Here is an 18,345-nt window from a genome sequence, read left to right on the forward strand (position 1 = left end):
CACTCCAGAAGAAGCATGGAGCTCAATCAAACCAGATGTAAGTCACTTTCGTGTTTTTGGAAGTGAAGCGTGGGCCTATATTCCAGATGAAAAGCATAAAGCTTTAGAACCTAAGAGTGAAAAATGTACTTTTGTTGGATATTCTGAAGATGTCAAAGGCTATAGACTTATTCCATTTAAGTCCAAAAATGTTATCATTAGAAGAGATGTAAAATTTGATGAAAATATATCGGCCTGCGAGCCTAGTCCGGCGGTTGTGCCACCTCTCCCTATCTCTTCTACTTTTGAAAACATTTCTTCTTCAGATGATGAAAGTGAGGATGACAATCCTCCCCCACCATATCAGGATCCTCCTTTAGCTCCTCAGCTTCCAAAATGGGTTCGTGCTACTCGATATGCAGCAGGTGATCTTGACGGTGATCCTACAGATCAGCGACATACACGTTCTCAGTTCGAGAGAGCCTCTTCTTTACTGGTTCAAGATCCAGTAAATTATGATCCTGACACCTTTGCAGAAGCTTCAGGCCATCCAGATTGGGAAGCAGCTATGGAAGAATATCATTCATTGTTGGCAAATGATACATGGGATCTTGTTCCTTTACCAAAGGGACGAAAACTTGTTAGATGCAAATGGGTTTACAGAACCAAGTATGGACCAGATGGGAAAGTTGATAAACATAAAGCTCGTCTTGTTGCTAAGGGTTTTTCACAGGTTGAAGGCATTGACTACACTGAAACCTTCTTCCCTATTGCCAAAATGAACTCTATCCGCCTTGTTCTTTCCCTTGCTGCCTCTTTCAAATGGGAAGTCCATCAGATGGATGTTAAATCTGCCTTCTTGCATGAAGAAATCTATATGGAACAACCAATTGGCTTCATACAAACAGACTCCAGCCTTGTATGTCGACTTAAGAAATCCCTTTATGGTCTCAAGCAAGCTCCTCAGGCTTGGTATGCCAAAATGGATAGCTTTCTTTTAGAATCTGGCTTTTCTAGGTGTCATTCTGACAATACTGTCTACACCAAGAAAGTGGGCAACTCTCTTATCATCCTTGTTCTTTATGTTGATGATCTTATCCTTACTGGTAGTGATCCCAACCTTATAAACCATGTGAAGTCTAGCCTTAAAAGGAAATTTGAAATGACAGACTTAGGACACTTACACTATTTTCTCAGTCTTCAAGTCTTGCAATCCAAGGAGGGTATTTCCCTTTCCCAGTCCAAGTATGCTTGTGATATTCTACGTCATTTTCACATGGAAGACTGTAAGCCAACCCCTTCTCCCTTTCAGTCTGGAGTCAAACTTTCAGTCACTTGTACTTCTCCTGAAGTTGATGCTACCTTATACCGTCAACTTGTAGGAAAACTCTTGTATCTAACTCATACTTGTCCTGACCTTTCCTTTGATGTTGGTCTTGTTGCTCGGTTTATGCAAAACCCACGTGAAAGTCATTGGAAAGCAGCTAAAATAATACGTCGTTATGTTCGAGGTACAGTTCAGTATGGGATTCATTACAGTGCCGAAGCAGCTCCTCTATTGGTTGGTTTCACTGATTCTGATTGGGCTGGTGACCCTAATGATCGGAAGTCTATTGTCGGTTATGTGTTCACTCTTGGTTCAGGACCTATTACATGGGCTTGTAAGAAACAAGCTGCCATTTCTCTTTCATCAGCAGAAGCAGAGTATCGTGGTGCCGTAGAAGTTAGTAAGGAAGCCTTGTGGCTTCGTCAGATCCTGTCAGAGTTTGGCTTTCAGCAGCAACATCCGACTACACCTTGGTGTGATAATCAAAGTGCCATTTAGCTATGCAAAGATCCAGTCCAACATCATCGCAGCAAACACATTGAACTGCACATGCACTTCATCAGAAAGCTCATCCATGACCATGCTCTTGAAGTGCAATATTGTTCTACAGATGATCAAGTTACAAACATCTTTACAAAGGCTCTCACAGAGGCGAAGTTCACTAAACTTCGATTTATGGTTGGAGTCTAGGAAGTTCTCACTAAGGGGGGATAGGCTCTAGTGCCTCCTTCCTTCTCCTATTGTGTCATATTTGTAAATCCTTCAATCCTATCCCAAGTTGTTCTTAAGGGAGGATGTTAGGATATTCCGACACATAGGAAATAGCTAAGTACAACTTGGTCTAGTATAGAGTTAGGTATAGAGTTAGGTAAAGTGTGTTTCTTTACCGTTGTACATTTTGTAACTTACAATCCGACGGTCACGATATGCAGTGGTCCGACGGTTCATTCTCTCCTCGGTATTACTGACACTTGATCCGTGGCTTGACACCCGATTAGTCCATTATTTCTATTTAAAGCGCATGGAGGGTCATTTGTAGGGTAATCCGTGCATGAGAGAAGCATATGTAAATTTTCATTCTTTTATTAATAAATTGCCTGAAGTGGCTGCGTTGGCTCAGGTCGTGGACTGTTTCCCTCTTTGAGGGTTTTAACCATGTCAAAGATACTAGTGTATTGATCTGTGATCTAGTTGTGAGCGGTGTCCTTTGGTGTTCTGTCTAAGGAACTTACCCTGTAAATTCCTACAAGATAAGGATCTCCAACTCATGGGAAAATGAAAAATGATCCTTCTGCTTCTAAAAACAGGTTATAATAAATATTTTGAGTTATATTGGCCGAATTATGTCCATTTTAATTCTGGAGCAGCATCCGGAGTGGGTTTCCATTGGAGACATGCCCTCCCACCCAACTTTAGTAGGCACCTGCTTCACATTCATCAGTTTCAACATAGCAGCATTCGGCTTGGGTTATTTGGAGACGTGCCCTCCCACCCCAGGCTATGTAGACACCTGCTACTTCATCAGCAACCAAGATCATGGTTATGGGTCAACCGCATAAAATCCTTGTCATCGAAGTCCATTTGCTAGGTCGCACACTGTCAGAATCACAATTGATCACAAGCATTACAGGGTATCTCTATCCTCGGATCTTCGTTTATCAGGGTTTTGGGTTAACCACATCAAACCCTTATCTTCAGTGGCTCTTCATATTGAACAAAGGCTTCGCAGGAGGGAACTTTACGCAATGGGGACCATTGCTTCTTAGGGAGGGAGGAATGATCCAAATGGAAAATGGCATCAACCCATGGTACTCATCCACCCATATTATTCATTGACCCATGGAATTTACCCATGGTATTGAAAATGGCATCTGCCCGTGGTACTGTAAAATCCATCCATGGTATTCATTCACCCATGGAATTTACCCATGATATTGTAAATGGCATCTGCCCGTGGTATTGTAAAATCCACCCATGGTATTCATTCACCCATGGAATTGACCCATGGTATTTTAACTGAAAAAAACTATAAGTAACAAGTCACATTTTGTAAAAGGACAGGTTATCCGCCACAATGTAGCCTTTAGAGTTCAGAGGCATGTAGCCACCACATCTCTTCTCAAAGATAAGCTACCATCGCCCTAGCTAGTATTTTCCATTACTATTTTAAATAAAAGTTTCTTTGTGGTTTTGTTTATTGGGCATTCTCCTCTTTTTCTTCTGGCAATTCAAATTTTCAGATCTTGGGGGTCCCTACCCAAGATCCATTGCAAGTTTTCAGATCTTGGGGGTCTCTCCCCCCAAGATCCATTTCAATCTTTTAGATCTTGGGGGTCTCCCCCCAAGATCTGGATCATTCTTTCAATTGATCTAATAGATCATCTATGCGAGGAAGGGGATAACGATTTTTGATTGTTATCTTATTCAATGCTCGATAATCAATGCACATTCTCCATGAGCCATCTTTCTTTATCACCAAAACAATTGGAGATCCACATGGTGATGTGCAAGGTTTGATGAACCCCCTTCTCGAGCAACTCCTGCACTTGCTTCTTGATTTTTGCATTCTCTAAAGCGGATAACCTTTACATTCCAATGTTAGGCAATGAAGCATCTTGCTGCAAATTAATATCATGCACTATTTCCTTTTTTGGTGGCAGACCTTTAGGTTTTTGAAACAAGATATGATACTTTGAAAAAACTTTTTCTAAATCAGCTTGCTGCTTAGCATCACAGCCCTCAAATACATTGGTTTTATCAGGTTTCTTTTCCTTTACAACCATCAGTAAAAATTGTTTGCATGAATTTATAATTCGTTTCATCTGCCCTGAGTTTATGAGAGTGTAATTATTCTTGAGCTTATGAGCTCTTACAAAGTATTTGATTCCATATTTAATGAGTAGATACTTGTTCTCAGCTCTATAGAAAATAGCTTTTCTATCGTACAAGTAAGGAGTTCCTAAGACAATTCCACATATATCCAAAGGAATTATGTCTAACTCAACCTCATCTTCAAATGCTGACCCAAAAGAAAACTTGAGTTTGCATTGTCTAGTCACTTGTAGTTGTGCTTTATCACTTAACCATCCTAATGGGTATGGCTTCTTGTGAGGTGTAGTCAGTAATCCCAACTTATTTACAATTGTTTCAGAAATTAAATTTACTTGTGAGCCACTATCAAACAAATTATCAATCTTTTGATGTTTGGAAATAACTTGAATATGGAAAAGCTCATGTCTTTTTCTCTCATTTTCTTCATCAATTGTAGATTGTGCAGAATTACTAGTAGATGCTTCAGAATTCTTACCTTTTATACTTATGGCTGCAATGGTTGTTTCATCTCCTGAGTCCAACCCCAAAGTTTTCTGAATAGTTGCAGCAGTCTTCTTCTTCTTGCCCTCAAACTTCTTAGGTCTCAGCTCTGGATGCAGAATCCAACAGTGTTCATCATCATGCCCATCCTTATTATAGTGAGTGCATGAAGACTTGCTTTTCTGTGCAGTGTTACCCTTCCTTGCTTTCCATTTCTATTTTCTTTTCTCATTATTCTTGCTTGCAGTGGGTTGGGATGATCCCCCAACTTCTGAGTTCCCATTCTTTCCTCTAGCTTCTAGATGTGTAGCTTGAACAAATACCTCATCTATACTAGTGGGATTAAACATGAGGATAGTGTGCCTCATGTAGTTGCGTAGACCACTGATGTACTTCAACAGAGTCTCAAGTGAGTCTAATGAGATTCCTAGAATCAAAGCTTTCTTCCTAAATTCTTGGGTGTAACCTTGTACACTTTGCGCTTTCAATGATCAAAGAGTTTGCTAGCTCATCATGGCTTGCTGCATGTAGGCCAGTGGATAGAACTTCTTTTTTATTGCAAAAAGAAATTCACTCCAGACAAAAAGAGCCTTACCATGTCTCTTCATGTCAGCTTGGGTCCTGCCTTCCCACCAAACCAAGGTAGTGCCTCCAAGGCGTAGGCTGGCTAGCTGAATCTTGCTCTTTTCTAGATCAATACTCTGCACTCTGAAATAAACATCAATTTGTCTAATCCAATTGTCTAGCTTTTCTGCATTCAACTCTCCATCATATATTGGTAAATCAAATTAAACATCTAGTTTAATCAAAGATGTCTTCTTTTATGTTCAGGGCTATTAGGAGGTGTGAGAAAGCTTTCTTCTTTCCCCTTGTCTTTTGAGTGGTCATGGAGGAGAGACTCTTCTTCTCCTTTATCTTGTTTGGAGCCTAATGAATCTTCATATTTATGTTTTCTAAAAAAATTATACTTTTCCTCTACCATGGACCTTATGACCAGGAAACTATCTATAAATTAAGGGTCTGGCCCCACAGAACTTTCCTCCGACATTGTCTTCTGAGGATAGACTCTTCCAATTTTAGGATTAGTTTTCACCATCTCTGCTTCTCCTAATTTGAGCTTTGATCTAGTTAACATTCAACAGCTAAATCCAGTACAAGCTTGTCTAACCTTAACAACCTATAGCTCTGATACCACTTGATCTGAAATCACTTATGAATGATCTTAGTTAATTAATTTAGGTATTACAGACTCATGCGTAGGGATATGCCTATGTTATTTTAAGCAACGGATCAATAATATTGCGAAATACACAGGCATTTGAAAATAGTAAAAGAAACATAGCAAGTAAATTCAACAAAAAAACACAACAATTTAATGAGTTCACCCAATCCTCCTAGGCTACATCTCCTAGTCCATCTTTCAGTGGTGGCCTTTTCTATTGTGTCTTTAAGCAGAGTTTTTACAATGAGGAGCTCAATTTAAGTCTCCTGTAATAGATGATGCTCAGTAGGGTGGTACTTGGATTTCCCAAGCCACTAGAGTACACAGACTCCCTCTTACCGAGTCTCAACCTCAACTAGTCTTAATGTGATGAGTCCAATTTGGTACTCAGTTCCCGACCGATATCCTCACAGGGATTGCTTGAACCTCTCAAGCCTTCTCTATTCTGTCTTCTCGATGCTACCTTAGCTCTGCAAGTCAGGTCGACTTCTATGTTCTTTGCTTCTTGCTTCACTCTCTAGTCTATCTCCTCTTTGTTCTCTATCTGTTCATGGCTTAAAGCTAATCTGTCCCTTGACTGTTTGCTTCCTCTTCCGACTCTCCAGATTGCCTACCTCTGTCCGCTGGAATTCCCTGCTTCTGTTTCATCGCCACTGTGTAATGTTTCAGAAAGAGGTGGCCACTTGTCTCCCTATGAACTGGGTGCCAAATTTTCCTCAAATGGTCATTATTTCAGTTATTCTGTGAAATGATTCATCTGCCAGCTCAACGATCATGTCGGACCCCAAATTTCATATGCCTCAGCCTATTCTTCTGTCAAATCCAGTCTCCCATCGGGTGAAATCTTCGCCATTTATCTGGGGCCTCCAGATCCTACAGTCATCGCTTTTATCGCACAGGTGAGCTACTCGACCGTTACCCTATGATGAGAGTGGTTTTCTCTCTCATCCATCGGACATGCTTCATTTAGTGTATGGCATCACTTGGTCCTCTGCCAAACTTGCTTACCACCCGAAATGCCTCAGATATTCCGCCAGTTTTGACAACAGGAGCCGCCTTATAACGTTTCAGGTATTTCTGCACGATTTTACCTGTTTTTCACATGATTGCGTGCTGGGGCTTTTCCTTCTCTGAGGTTTTTATCCTATGATACACGATTATCGCTTTCATAAATGTATCAGAAATGACCTCTGTTTTTTTATCTATACTCCCTATTTGCTAGTTTGCACCACTGCGCAGTCTCCATGGGCCAACAATCAGCGCACTTTGACCGAGGGTCCTTGTTGTTCCGTGTTGGCTACAAATTGCCACTATCCAGAGGTCTTTCCTAATAGCTCATTGTTTACAAGATTTTGAAGTTCGACATAATATGAAACAGTCATAGAACTCTGATAATTTTCACGGATCCGATTCGGAGTAGATCGTTATCTTATTAAGTGCTTGGTAATCAATGCACATTCTCCACAAGACATCTTTATTTTTCACCAAAACAATTGGAGACCCACATGGTGATGTGCTAGGTCTGATGAAACCCTTCTCGAGCAACTCCTATACCTTCTTCTTGATTTCTGCATTCTCTAAAGCGGACAACCTTTTATACCTGTGGCTGCGATTGTTGCTTCATCTCCTGAGTCTGACCCCAAATCCTTTTGAATAGCTACAACAGTCTTCTTCTTCTTTCCCTCAAACTTCTTAGGTTTCAGCTCCAGATGCAGAATCCAGTAGTGTTCATAATCATGCACATCCTTCTTACAGTGAGTGCATGAGGACTTTCTTTTTTGTACAATGTTTGTCTTCCTCCCTTTCCATTTTTGTTTTCTTTTCTCCTTATTTTTTCTTGCAATGGGTTGGGATGATCCCCCAACTTCTGGGTTCCCATTCTTACCTCTAGCTTCTAGATGCATAGCCTGAACAGATACCTCATCTATGCTAGTGGGATTAAACATGAGGATAGTGTGCCTCATGTAGCTATGTAGACCAACTATATACTTCAACAGAGTCTCATGTGATTCTAAATAAATTCCTAGAATCAAAGCTCTTTTCCTAAATTCTTGGGTGTAACCTTGTACACTTTGCCCCTTTAGATGTCAAAGAGTTTGCTAGCTCATCATGGCTTGCTGCATATAGGCTAGTGGATAAAATTTCTTTTTAATTGTAGAAACGAATTCACTCCAGACAGAAAGAATCTTACCTGTTTCTTCATGTCAACTTGTGTCATGCCTTCCCACCATACCAAGGTAGTGCCTCCAAGGCATAGGCTGGCCAGCTAAATATTACTCTTGTCTGAGTCAATGCTCTATACTCTGCAATAAACATCAATATGTCTGATCCAATTATCCAGTTTCCCTGCATTCAACTCTCCATCATATATTGGTAAATCAAATTTAACATCTAATTTACTCAAAGATGTATTCTTTTTATTTTCAGGGCTATTAGGAGGCATGAGAAATTTTTCTTCTTTCCCTTTGCCTTTAGAGTGGTCATGGGGGAGAGATTCTTCTACTCCTTTGTCTTGTTTGGAGCTGGATGAATCTTCATCTCTATGTTTCTTAAAGTCCCTATACATTTCCTCCACCATGGATCTTAGGGCCATAAAAATATCCATGAACTGTGGGTCTGATTCCAAGGGATTTTCTTCTGACATTTTCATCTTAGAATAGAATCTTCCAATTTCCAAGTTAGTTTCAGCCAATTCTCCTTCTCCTAATTTAAGCTTTGATCTAGTTAGCATTCAACAACAAAATCCAGCACAAACTTGTCTAACCTTAGTAACCTAGAGCTCTGATAACACTTGATTTGGAATTTATCCAGGATAAGAATTAAAGGTATTACAGACTCATTTGCATGGATGTGCTTATGTTACTTATGAAACGGATCGATAAGATTTCTAGAATACATAGACACTAAGGCAATCAGAGAAAACATAACAGTCAAACATGTAAAGAAAACAAGTTTAATAAGGAGTTCACCCAATGCTCCTAGGCTACGTCTCCTGGTCCAACCTTAGTGTGGTGGCCTCTCTATTATGTTTTCAAGCAGAGTTTTTTTACAAAAGTGAGCTCGATTCGAGACTCACCAAACAGAATGAAGTCAGTAGGAATGGAGTGCACATAATCTCCTTACTGAACTCGACCTTTAAGGGTCACAGTAGTATGCCAAGCCTATGCCTAGGAGTTTGCTTGAATCTCTCAAGCCTGTAATGGAGTACACAGACTCTCTGACTCTCTCTGGCTCTATCTGGCTCGATGCTACCTTCAGGTCAGCTTGGCTTCTACTTTCTGTTTTCTGCTATTAACTTTCTGCGAATCTTTGCTATCTGCCTCTGTTTTCTTCTTCTGTCAGTTCATGGCTTTAAAACCAGTCTGTTATTTGATTGCTCGTTTCCGCTTCCTGACCTTCTGGTTTCCTTTCCTCTGTCTGTTCGAATTCCTCTACTCTGTGTCATCATCATTGGGTAATGCCTTGTAGGGAGGTGGCCACTTTTTTTCTAATGAATTGGGTGTCAGATTCCCTGAATCATATTCAAATGGCTGTTAAATCTATTTGCTTCAAGATCACCCGCGAACACAAAACGTTTGCTAACTCATCATCCACGTTGGACTTCAAATCCCCTATCATCTTTGTTTTTGACCTATCAAATCCGCTCAGTCATTGGGACATATCTCCGTCGTCAATCTGGGTCCCCCAAATCCTATGGTCGTCCTTCATATCGAGCGGACAAGTCGCACAATGTTTACCCATCCGATGCGGGGGGTTTTCTCTCTCTTCTGCTGGATGTGTGTCGCTCGATGTGTGGCATCAGGCAGGACACCGTCAAAACTTCTTACCACCTCAAAGCCTTCCGATATCCTGCCAATTTTGGGGAATCTCGCGCTACGAAACCAAAAAAGTTACTTTTCCAAATTTTATAGCGATTTCGGGTCTGGGTGCTTTGGGGCTTTCCTTCATTAAGGGGGATGCCCTGAGATACGCGATTAGTGCTTAGCGCTAATTGTGTATCAGAATCCACCTTTTCTTGATTTGACCTTTGGTTTTGCCAGTTTTGTGTCATTGCACTTTACCATGGGCCAACGGTCTGCGCGCTCGACTGAGGGTCCTCGTTACTCCACTCTAGCCATAACTGCAATTGTTATGAGGATTCCTTCTGCTAGCTTCGATCTTTCTAGGACTTGAATCTTTTAGCATAATTTGAAACAGTCATGAAAACTTAGAGAGTTTTTAGGATCCAATTCGGATCAATCCCAAAGAGCCTAGTTGAGTTGACTAGAGCTCACAGAGACGTAGCCCAAGAGTTTTGGGTGAACTCCTAATTAAATTGTTGTCTTATGTGTTGTTTTTACTACTGCATTATTTACTGTTACATGCATTTATATATCAGTTCAAGCACATTTACATATCAGCACAAATAGCAGATTTTAAAGCATATAATCAATTTAAACAAATACCAACATACACCTTAATGTCAAGAACTTATTAATTCCGCATCGGTTAATCAATAAGACTTGGAATATTTAAAGCTTTGGAAGTGGGAGAGGTTCATGTAAGTCTAACAAGAAGCCTAAGAGCCCCATTTTCAGATCAGAAGATGTCCCTGTAATTTTCCATGACCTTATCCACCTACTTCTGCTGCGCGATGGCACCCTTCATGGGGCCCATTTATGTGGCCATGGTCTCCCTCGTACTTTAATAATGAATAAAAAAGAAAAGAAAAATCCCAGCCTCGGAGATCATCTTACTGCATTGCTTAGCAGAGATCAAAGAGATGGCAGAAGGCAGGGATACCTCTGGTATTCTGAATAACATAGTACACAAGGTAATAATAACCAACCTAGATCCATCTTAACTTTGAATCTCCCAAACATCGAGACGGATCAAATCTCTTGAGGTGAAAACCTCTTTTATAATGAAAAGAGATTTGATCCCTCTCAATGCTGGGTAGATCGAGAGTTAAGATGGATCTAGGTTGGTCTTTCCCCTTTTACAATTTTTTTCCCATTTAAATAAACTATATTCCACATGTATACCATAGCCCAATACATTATTTTTATTTTAATATATAATTATTTTTATTTTTATTATTTTATTATTTTTGTTTACATAACAACAAAACATTGTAACATTTCTTTTATACTATGGTTAAAAAACACATCTCAATGAAATTACTATTCACACATTTATGATAGCATTGTCAGATAAATCACATCACTTATAATACTTCATTTGTAATCTATAAAAAAAATATATTGATTTTTTCTGCTTTTCTTGGCCTGGCCTTTACTTGTAACAAATGCTTTTAACTCTCGAACCATTAACCTATTTCTTTAAATGTACAAAGAATCACAATTTAAAATCATACTCTAAAATGAGAACAAAAAAATATATACCTATACTGTTAAGATAATATATACCTATACCGTTCATTATCTTATGCTTTTTATTATTATTTTAAGACGATTTATTTTATGTTTATGTGTTATTTTATAATTTGAAAGTGAGAAGAGTAAATTTAATATTTGAGAATCTGTATTTTTTAAAATTTATTTATTTGAATAAAGAAATATAAATTATATATAAATTTATAAATTAAATATAAAAAATATTTATATTATAATTAAAATTTTATATATTAATTTGGGTATTTGCAAGGTATTTTTAAAAAGTTATTTTATATTTTCAATTATATCAATAATGATTATCATTATAAACTATATTATGTAATTTTAATGTTTTAGAAGGTAGGAAATTCAATATTATGTTAAATATTTTGGAATTATAATTTAATTTAGATATAGATAAGATATTTTAATAAAAAGTATTTTTCGTCTTCAATTTTTTTGTCAAATAAATTATCTTATTTTATGATATTTTGAGAATTGTCCAATACACAATTTCAATATGAAATAGAGAAATATTTTTATTTTATTATTATTTAATAATGTTAATTTTATTCCTTATTCCTTAAAATAAACAAATATTGTTAATTTTAAATCAATACTAATTATTCTTTAAAATATTTTTTATTTTTTTATTTTTTTATTTTTAACTTTTAAAAATTAAATTATTATTTTAATATTCCATATCTTTTTATTTTCTTCCCAATTTTAATATTTTCAAATCTAAAAAAAATGATATTTATTTATGTATCAATAAATATTTTAAAACAAACAAATAATAACATTGTCCAAAACAAGCTCTAACATTATTCACAATATTGTCCTAACTCTGCTCTTTTATGGTGGCAATATAGTTCTTTTGGCAAGAAACCATTATGATCTTGGCAAGCAACTCAAAATATTCTATGATTTCTATTCCAAGATGGATATGACTGTAAATATCGACAAAAATAAAGTCATGATAATTAAATACAAAATATCACCTATGATACTTTGATTTATGACAACTCCTTGGAGGACATTCCTTCATACAAATATCTTAGAATTGACATCCATCATATGTTCACTTGGAATTATAACATTGAGAAAAGCGCAAACGCAAGTTGGAAACAAATCCAAAAGTAGTTCATAACCTACAACCTCAAGATTAAAGGAAATACTCCCTACCCTATCCTCCCAATTAAAACAATAATTTCCCTAGTGAAAGCATGAGTATGACAAGGTATATTATGTATAAAAAGAAGTTATACAACATGGATGCCAAGATTTTTTCAAAATTGCTTCTATCTCTAGCCAAAATTTCCACCTTCAACTCAAGCAAGGGTGGCATAAGGATACCTAGTCTTGGCTAGACCATTGGGGAACAAAGGAGGAGATAATCTTGCAAAATTTGGATAATATAAAAATATTACTTCCAAATTTAAGGAGAAATTGTGGGAATATAAAGAGGTGGAGGGAAAAAGGAAATTGTGATATTATAAGGAGGTGGTCTAACCCAATCTTGAAAACCAAAATTATATGTTTGTGTTAACTAGTGTTAAGAAGAAATGAACATCGCCAATATTAGAACTAATCCTCATAAGCTTCATAGTGAAACTCAGCATTGGTAAATTCCAAAAACACTATGTGATGAAAGAGTTTGTCACATGTGCAAAGTCTCTTCGGAGACATCTGATAAAATTGGAACGATACAGAGAAGATTAGCATGGCCCCTGCGCAAGGATGACACACACAAATCGAGAAATGGTCCAAATTTTTTAGACTTGTTACACACATATTATACTCCTTTATCTCGTTGGAAGATAATTTTTTGAGAAAAAAACCTAGCCACTGCTCTGAAACTCCTCTGCAACTAATGCCATTGGCTCGGCCCCCTGGCTGCTTCGGTGGGCTCCGCTGACCTCTTGTGGGCAGTGTTTCCTGTTCTGGTCCTACTCCTGCGCGGCGATTTGATTGGGTGTCGCGGCAAATTGGGTTGGCGTGACGCGTTGAGTCGGCCCCCCTGTGAAGTGGAGAAAGGCAAGGATGAAGGTTGGACTCAGGTTAAAATATCCAAAAATTCCCATAAAGCCATTGGACTGGTAATACAAATGGCAATGGCCCTCAGGCAGCCCCTAGAAACCAAACCCCTATCATGGAAGAGCAAGGAAACAAAATTTCTCAGTTAAGCTCAGCAATAGAAGGCACCCAAGAACTAGAGATGCAGAAGGAAGGATCGACCCACAAGGAGTCCCCCTCGGGATCAAAGCATGTGGAAAGTAATGAAGACAGATCAAAAGAGATCCTCATTGAAGAGACAGAGGAAGTGCAAGGTTCGGAGGAATCAGAAGAAGAAGGCGAAATAGGGGCTTCGCAAACCTCAGCCAGAAGATCATTGAGAGGCCGAAAATCTGCTCGGGAAAAAAGAGAGCAAGAGACTTACAAAGACAAACTTCAGGGAAGTCAACCAACCCTCAAGAAACTCTTGGAAAATACTCCGAAGAAGAACAGAAATCAGTCCCAGAGCTCTAGGGGAGCTCACCATCTAAAAAGCAAGTGATGAAGATCGTCTCCTGGAATTGTAGGGGTATGGGGAGCAGAATAAAAGAAGAAGCCATAAGAATTTTGATAAGATCAGAATCTCCCGATCTACTCCTTATCTCAGAGACTAAAATGGAGGACTATGCCTTCCTCTAGATCGATAATAAATTGTGGAAGAAAAGCGAAGGACAAGTAGTCTCAGCTTGAGGTGCTTCAGGTGGACTGGGCACTATTTGGAATGCTAACAAATTCATAAAGATCAAAGAAGTCAAAAACACCCATTGGTTGTTCTCAAAGATACAGCACGTAGAAACAGATATGACTCTCTCCCTCTTTAATGTGTATGCTCCTGTCAGTGCAGGAGAGAAAAAGCACTGCTGGGACTCCATTAGAAGTCTGGCAGATTCTGAAGATTTGGCTAATATAATAATAGCAGGGGATCTAAATCTCACCTTATCATTGTCTGAAAAACGTGGAGGAAGCACTGTTAGGGACCTGACGCGGGAATGGGTTGAGGATTTGCTTCAAGACTGGGACATGATAGATATTAAGCCTACGTCCGGGAAGTACACTTGGACAAACAAAAGAATTGGCCCGGGACATATCGCTGCAAGGTTAGACAGATTCCTTGTTCAAAGTTCTTTTCTTCTTCTTGGTCTAGAGTCTAGAATGCATATTCTCCCTTGTAGTGTTTCCGATCATCGCCCCATTAAACTTGACCTGCTGGCACATTTGGACCAAGGTCCCATTCCATTTAAATTCAGCTCTCATTGGGTCAAGGAACAATCATTCTTGCCTCTGATAAAAGAAAGCTGGAAGCTCCCAGTCAAAGGCTCTGCCTTCTTTGTTTGGGAGGAGAAACTTAGGAGAGTTAAAGCTGCTCTAAAAACTTGGGTAAAAACCTTACCAAATCCTGTTGTGGAAAGGAAAATGATTCAGGAATGACTTGAGATGCATCATCTGGTTTTAGAAAATGTTGAGATCACAAAAGAAATACTTGACAAGGAGGCTAATCTTTAGCACATGCTCCTTAAGGCTAGCTTGGCAGAGGAAGAGTATTGGAGACTGAAATCCCGCAGTCTCTGGCTCAAGGCGGGAGATAGAAACTCTTCCTTCTTCCATAAGCAAGCTCAGGCCCGAAAATGCCTCAACTCCATCTCAGAAATTAAAGTAGAGACCACCACGCATAGAGAAATCCGAAGCATAAAGAATGTTGCCTTCACTCATTTCAAAAACCTCTATAGTGAAGAAGAGGCCTTGGGACATGTTTCTATCCTTGTGAATGAGGTGCCCTCCCTGATTACCGCCAGAAAGAATCAATTCCTGGAAGCTGAGATCTCTAACAATGAAATAAAAAACACCCTCTTCGCTATGGAACCGGACAAGGCCCCGGGTCCTGACGGTTTTACTGCCAGATTCCTGCAGTCCTGTTGGCAGATTGTGGAGAAAGACTTATGCAGAATGATTCGGAAATCTCAAGAGTGTCAGAAAATTGGGGGAAGCACTAATTCGGCCTTCCTGGCCCTCATTCCCAAGGAGAAAGGTGCCAACACCTTCAACAGGTTTCGTCCTATCTCCCTTTGTAATATAGGCTATAAGCTGATTACGAAAGTTATTGCCAACAGATTAAAAATCATTCTCCCAGACATCATTCCTGCGAACCAGGGAGGTTTTATTCAGGGAAGACAGATTGTGGATAACTTTATCCTGGTCCAAGAGGCGATTCACTCTAGTTTGGTTCGCAAAGAGAAAGGAATGGTTGTTAAGTTAGATCTTGAAAATGCCTTTGATAGAGTGAGACATAGTTTTCTGATGGATGTCCTACACAAATTTGGGTTTGGATCCAAATTTATCAACTGGATTAAGGCTTGTATCAACGAGCCATGGATAGCCCCTCTGGTGAATGGGAGGGCCACTGATTTCTTCAAAGCTTCTCGTGGATTGAGGCAAGGGTGTCCTCTATCCCCTCTGCTCTTTGTCCTTCAAGCTTCTATCCTCAGCTTCCTTTTGAACAAAAAGCAACAGGATCAAGAATTAATGGGCCTGAACATTGCGAGAGGAGTTAATAATATAAATCATGCGTTATTCGCGGATGATTCCCTCTTGCTGGGTGTTGCCTCTGTGTCCTCAGCTAAAAGATTTAAAGATGTGGTTGATGACTATTGTGAAGACTCAGGAAGTAGCCTCAATAAAGGCAAATGCCATATCTACTGCTGGAAAACCCCTGCCATCACGCTGCAAGCCATCTCTTGTTGCTTTTGGCCTCCTCATCATGGTCTTCCTTCAAGTATTTGGGTCTCCCTATTTTCCAAAAACGTGTTGTCAGCAGAGATTGGTTGCCCCTGTTGGAAAAGTTTGAATCTAAGATCCACTCCTGGGGATTTAACTGTAGAAATTTTGAATAATTAATCACTTATTCACAGAGATTATCCCGGTTATACACTATTTCAGAATGCATGCATAATACATAACCTCCTCTATGTTGATCATCAATTTTGCGGAATTAAAAACAATGAAACATCAATCGCATGTGCACATTAACACAGTATGTAACCCGGGGAAAGCACACAGCTGAAAACCCCACACTATCTGTATATTATAATGATTGAGAACATGTAACAATACATAGTACAATACTCCTCACAAGTACTCAATACTATCTTGACCTGTTACACACAAACTAGCTCAGATCTGAAGCCTCAAATCTCCTCCACTGTTTGCCTGCCTCCACTGCGCAATCCTGCATGAGAATAATGATGAATGGCTAAAGAAAACTCATATTCCTTGGTTGAACCATGCAATCCTCATTGGCATTACTCAATCCCACTGATTATGCAAGATCTCATGCACAACTATAGTCACAACTGATAGTAATCTCAACCTCTAACACCTGTCTCCACTGAACTGTCCATGCACTGAGTTAACTGATGTATTCTTTAGTTGCTTTATGAGTTAATAGTTAGTGAATTAATTTAACAATTAATTCACATCACTCATCACTAGTTTATTCTTTAGTTAGACTAAAATACAACTAGTTCGACCAAGTCAAACTGAACACAACTCCATCAACTCCACAATCAACTCCACCAAACTCAACCACATGAGTTCTAACTGAAGTCCTACATGCAATAGCTCAACTGACCCACAAGAAAAGCATATTTCCTTCTGACAGCTGCATGTTCCACATCTGTAGCTCAAACTGAAGTGCTCCAACAGGATAAGATAATGTTTATAGTCCAAATATTATTATGAGATAATAATATTTGATTGTTCTATTTTTAGCCTGGCAGTCTAAAAACAGAAATTGTCTATATGTCCAAAAATAGAAGTCCATCTATGTTTACCAACATGACCAATCATCCACAAATAGCATCCTGCAACTCATATACCATGATCCATATGTCTAAAAATAGACTTTGCGCCAAAAATAGCCTGCGGGCCCACTTAGTGAAGGCGACTCCTTTTCACTAAGCTCCATCATCTTGTTGCATTTTCAACACTCCCTCTCAACAAGATATGGATTATCTGCAATCCCTATCCTGCAACTCTAGAATGTTCTGCATGCAACACATTTTCCCGGTCCACTTGCTCCAACAACACTTGGAACAAAAACACTCCCAACTGACCACTCTATTGGGCTAGGAACATACTCTGATGCTGAAGCTCTGTTTGCTACTGACAAGTGCTCCCTCTCTGACATCTACGCTACTGCAACATCTCCATGCATCTCGTACCATTGCATAATTCTCTGTGCCACCTAGCACTTGTGCAAAACACTTGTGCCTCTCACATTGCTATAGCCTGCTAGCTATGCACTATCCTGGGATTCCATACACTGTCGTTCTCTCTATTGCTACATCCACATATGTCTCTAGCCGATCAGTCAGTTCCTGCTACTCCACATCAGGGCTCCCATAGAAAGGTCTCATCCAATAGGTTGGGTACCTCAAGGATCCTGCCCCTCCTCCTTGGGACGATCAATCCACATCACCCCACCTCCTACCTGGAGGTATGGCTGCATGCGATCCCTCAGCCCACCTAGCTCGAAGTTTCCCCCTACTGGAGGTCTCTGCATGAGTAGATGTCTCTACTCGATCTCCTCTAAGCTTCCCTTGTTGTGGCTGCCCCACAACCTCCTGAAGTTGTTACACCAATCATGGCTCCTCCACAATTGTCTGAGACTTCTTCTGGCTTTGCATGTTGAGAGGTAATATACACTCCCTCTCAACCACCAAGTCTCCATCAGTTGCCTCACTGCTCAAGGCTTTGCATGCATCTTGAACCTCAAGAGAATATAGGTTCTTGACCGATGAACCAATCTGCTTCACCTGTCTAGTGATGATGTGTCTAAGGAAAACCTTTCCCTTACTGAAGACTACATCACACCCTTTGTCTTCTAGCATCGCGATCGACACCAAGCTTCTCTTCAGTCCTAGTACATACTTGACATCGGTCAAGGTAAGGCGAGCTCCATGCTCCCTCTGAAAAATAATTGTGCCTACACCTAAGACACTATACTTCTCATCATTACCCATTGCTATGATTATCTGGAGATCTTTCTCCTCCAAAGTATTGAACAAACTCTTGTCATC

At 39.4% G+C, this 18,345-nt stretch overlaps 1 non-coding gene across 1 annotated transcript; it reads left to right on the forward strand.

The window, feature by feature from the left end:
• Nucleotides 1-12,888: 12,888 nt before the first annotated feature.
• Nucleotides 12,889-12,991, forward strand: LOC149158439 (U6 spliceosomal RNA). Its single transcript, XR_016262052.1, has one exon. It is a non-coding gene; the product is annotated as a U6 spliceosomal RNA (small nuclear RNA).
• The last annotated feature ends 5,354 nt before the right edge of the window (nt 12,992-18,345 follow it).

This window comes from Pinus tabuliformis, chromosome 5_2, assembly GCF_031772625.1.
Source record: "Pinus tabuliformis cultivar Carrire ecotype Pingquan chromosome 5_2, CPIR1, whole genome shotgun sequence".
Classification (NCBI taxonomy): Eukaryota; Viridiplantae; Streptophyta; class Pinopsida; order Pinales; family Pinaceae; genus Pinus; species Pinus tabuliformis.